The sequence below is a fragment of the Pinus tabuliformis genome, chromosome 3_1, assembly GCF_031772625.1.
Source record: "Pinus tabuliformis cultivar Carrire ecotype Pingquan chromosome 3_1, CPIR1, whole genome shotgun sequence".
NCBI lineage: Eukaryota > Viridiplantae > Streptophyta > Pinopsida > Pinales > Pinaceae > Pinus > Pinus tabuliformis.
The window spans coordinates 623,373,310-623,378,029 of record NC_142301.1 but is presented as its reverse complement, the minus strand read 5'-3'; the positions used below and the strand labels follow the sequence as shown (position 1 = coordinate 623,378,029).

The following is a 4,720-nucleotide window of genomic DNA, read 5'->3' as shown; positions in this document are numbered from 1 at the left end:
ACATGTCAACTTTTTGTTAAACATGATAAAAATTACACCTCGCTCATATTAAATAACACATCAACAATAAAAATTATATATATATATATATATATATATATATATATATAATGATTGAGATTGAAACATTATATATATATATATATATATATATATATATATATATGATGATTGATATTGAAACAATTTTTAAATTTCATGGTCCAATTCTATAATAAACATTTAAAATGTAGAATTTCTTGCAAATTCTCTACAAATCTCACTCTGAGACCTCTGTAGAAAATATGACTCTAGATCAACCCGATAATGCAATATACCAAAGAAAAATACTATAATCTACTTCTACTATCAATTTACGGAAGCTTAAAGATTGAGCAAGATACGCGCTGGGCACATATAACCATAACAAGGAGAATCAATACACATGAAACACAAAAAGTACTCAGGGGAAAGCCTCGGCTAGAAACCTCACTATGTGTATTATCATACAAGGTGGAAATACATCAAAATTATACAAAGCTTTAGCTCTCACAGCTAGCAAGCTCTCAGTACAATCCTCCTAGATGCTTACAGGCAAACAAAGCTTCTCACAAGCCTTCTCTTCTGCCCTCCAAGCCTCCTATTTCCTTGCCTTGTTTCTCCTGGGTGATCTTACTGTTGCCAAGTGTAACACTTATCACTCACACTGAACTCACACCCTGTAAAACTGCACAATCCTCAAGGAACCATATTCCTTCTGCATGGATGATTTTGCTTTATAGGAAAACTCATGCAACTGATAGTACAATGTCCTTGTCTTTAATTTAAACTGGGTCTTTCTTAGAATAGAGATGCATGAGTTATTTATGAGAGAATCTTCAATTATCTAGAGTACACTAGTTTGATGCATGCATGCATTAACTGACTGAACTCACAATTAGTTCCTCAAACAGTTTGGAACTAATTTAACTGTACTTAACTCAATAAACTAGGATAACTAATTACAACTCAAATACAACTTAATTTTATCTCCTTAATTAAGAAATAATCACCTTAATTTAATGAATAACTATTGCATGACTTCACAGAGACTTCTAGCTTGAATTTCTCCAACTAATTAACTCAAGATGAATTAATTAATTATTTTTCAAACAGTTGTTGAGACCAAATTCGAATTTTAATCCTCAATTTTAATTTAGGGACTAATTAAAATTGGAATATATCCCGAAATGCTATTTATAACGATGTTATTTTTAGCATTTTTATTTTTTGCTATTTCCAACAGAGTTGGAGTATATCCTGAAATGCTATTTATAGCAATGCTATTTTTAGCATTTCCATTTTTAGCATTCCTTGTTGCCATTTTCAACATAAAAAATAATATATTTCCATAGTATTAAGATATAAAAATAATTTTGAATGAAATTTAAACAAAAAAGAATTGTTTTTGATTACTTTCTCTATATTATTTAGATAAAATTGAATTTAGGATATTTTATTTAATATGGATATTAAAATAATTTACTTTTAATAAACAATGAAATATTCTTTTATTATTATTTCTTTTAATATTATAATATGTAACCTGAACATAAGAGTGACACATCTCTTTCATATTGATTTGTAAAAAATACATTTTGACCAAAAAAAAATAAACTAATTTGTTTTAACTATAAAATAGTTTAATAACAACATGTCAAATCAATCGAAGTTGTTAATGACATGTCTATGTTCATAGTTGTAAAATAAATAGATGTGATTTTAACATAATAAATAAATGTAGTTAATGACCTCTTATGAACAAAAAATTTTATAATAAAAAATACATCAATTTGGTATAGCATGACAATTTTGTCTATTAATTATACAAAATATAACAATTAATATTTATCAATAATATAATAATTAATATTTATATTATTAAAGAAGAAATCTTAATTGAAAAACAAAATATTCAAATATTTTAAAAGACATTTTATGTATTCTTTATTTGATTGAACATTCAAACTTTGTTATTAATAACCATTAAATTTGTTATTATATGTATAAGAATGAAAACACTCTATAATACCCCTATGAGTAGTTTTCGGTAAAAGGAATCAACCCTTATTAAAAACCAATACCAATAACAATATGAAAGAATGATATTTAAATTTTGAAATAGCATATTTTTTAAATTCAATTTAAATTTTGAAATAATATATTTTTTTAAATCAAGATATCTGGCATATAATTAATTTAATGCTATATATATATATATAACATTTTATACGCTTCAATACGGCTAGTAAGAAATGGCCACATAAATTTTTTCAACCCTATTTCAACTTTCCCTTGAAAAACATTTTACTCATTAAATTTCAACTTTAACTAGTTCGATTTGATTGACATTTGCTCAAGACCAAGGCCCCACCAGTTAATGGCTAGGCTTATAGAGGATAGGAACATTTTTTAAGGACCATGTGTTGATCTAAGAATGGTGAAGTTTTCAAATTGTAAATATTCAAAGATTAATAAAATCAAGTTTAAGGCAAGCTGTGCAGGAGAGAGAAGAACGGGGGGTCATCAATTCACCGTCGGGAAGCACATCCCGTAGGCCATCTGTATTTACCTTGTACTAACACGCTGAAGAATTATTTTTTTTGCAGTTAAGGATCTTGGGTACAATCATGGAAGGAACCGAATGAGCCCTTAATTTTTTTATGAATGTTTTATAAGCAATATATTTTTTTTTTTTTTTTACATTAAGTCATAAATATTAATATTGGTATTGATATTTGTATTATTTAATTTAATGGTAAATTAGTTACTTCAGTTGTATGAACTAATAAAAAAATAGAAATTTAAATTTAAAAAATTTAATATCTATTTTTAATTTTCAAAATATTAAGTATAATATCTAATTTTTCCAAAACTTCAATATTTTTCAACTTTAATAAACTTTGTAAAATCTATTTAATTTTTTTTAGAATTAATGAAAAGTCAAATGTTTTTGACCAAAAACAAAAACAATATCACCTACCATACGCAAGTATTAAAATATGTTTGAACCAATAATATTTACTTTTGGTTTGAATTGGGGTAAAAGTTGTTGAATTTTTTATGAAAAGATTGACAAAGAGATGAGAATCAAAATATTTAATCGAACTAATTGATGTTATTTTAAAGTCGTTATATATCTTTACAAAAAAAAATTATGGAAAATAACAATTTATCTTATTTGTAATATGGCTAAAAAATCAATTAATTAATAGTACTACACATTAAACTAATGTGGTTGATATAAGCCTGTTTCATTTGTATTATTTGATAAATACACCATGTATCTACCAAAAAAGAATTATTGCAATACAAATATATTATTTATACTTATAATTAATAGCATTATAATTACCATTATTATTTAGTATTAAATGTTATTTATTATCATTTACCTGGGGATATATAAACCCAAGGATTAATACTCAAATTTGTTAACCCAAAGGAATAATATTAAACCTTAGGGATTAATATTATAAATCTGAGGTATATAAACCCTAAGAAAAATATTGTAAACTTTAAAATAAACATGGTTGACTATGATTGACAATTGTTGATTTTTATTTTGAGACAACCCTTATCACAATGCAATGTTGGACCATGGTTGAACATGATCAACCATATTTATTCAAGGATTTATAATATTTATCTTATGTTTTATATAACTTTGGTTTATAATGCTCATTTTGAAACCCTAGCGAAGTAATGGGGAAAAGAGGAGGGGGATTAGGGCGCGGTTTGGGCAATGCCGAGGAGACAGAGGCCGCAGAGATAGTCACGGTGGACGCCAAGGACCCTGAAGAGATGAAGAAGGAAAGGGGGTGTCCGTGAAAAAGCTCAATCACCTCGTAAAAGACAGAAAAATCAGTTCCCTTGAGAAAATTTATCTCTTCTCGTTGGCCGTTGAGGAGCACCAGATCACGGGTGATGGCAATGGCCACGGCGAGCTCAGTGTTAAGTGCAGCAAAGAGGTGGCCACAGCCAGTCGTGGAGCCATAATTTTGGCCAAGTTTTCAGTTATTCTCGTGAGGAGGGGTTATTGGGGTAATAATATCTGGAAACCCAACATCATACCTGTCAAGATCACTAGTAAATGTGGTTCCAGAATAGATAGAATGGTGCCCACCCCCAGAGGTGTCGGGATTGTGGCTGCTCGCATGCCTAAGAAGGTTCTGCAGTTTAATAGAATCGAAGACGTGTTCACCTCCTCGCGAGGGTCGACCAAATCTCTCATAAATTATGTCGAGCCTGTCAAGACGCAGGAGGAGTACCCATAGACTACAGAGCATTATGGATACATTGAAGCTGCATGGTCCTACATGACCCAGAGGACCACAAAACCCCCTTCCTTGGTAACTTCTAATCGCTTTCAAATTTTCATTAAAACCCCTTCGGGGAAGACTAACTTGATTTGGGTCCTTGCAATAGACTATGTTATGAACCTGAAGAATATCATCGCCCAACAAATTAGTTACCCTTTTGGAATACAACATATGTTATATGGGGTTAGAACCCTGCAGGATCTCAGATCCATTTTGGATTACAACATTATCTCAGAATCTACTATAACACTCAACTTGAGGCTGAGAGGTGGTGCAACAACTTTCAGTTCAACAAAACAAACATAAGGGGGTAGTGGGACAAGCACAAAAAGAGAAAATGACACAGATCCACAATAGAAGCACAAAAATGGAGGAACATC

At 29.6% G+C, this 4,720-nt stretch overlaps 1 pseudogene; it reads left to right on the top strand.

Annotated features, from left to right (window-relative positions):
- Positions 1–3,723: 3,723 nt before the first annotated feature.
- Positions 3,724–4,295, top strand: LOC149188571 (small ribosomal subunit protein uS5y/uS5u/uS5v pseudogene; annotated as a pseudogene).
- The last annotated feature ends 425 nt before the right edge of the window (positions 4,296–4,720 follow it).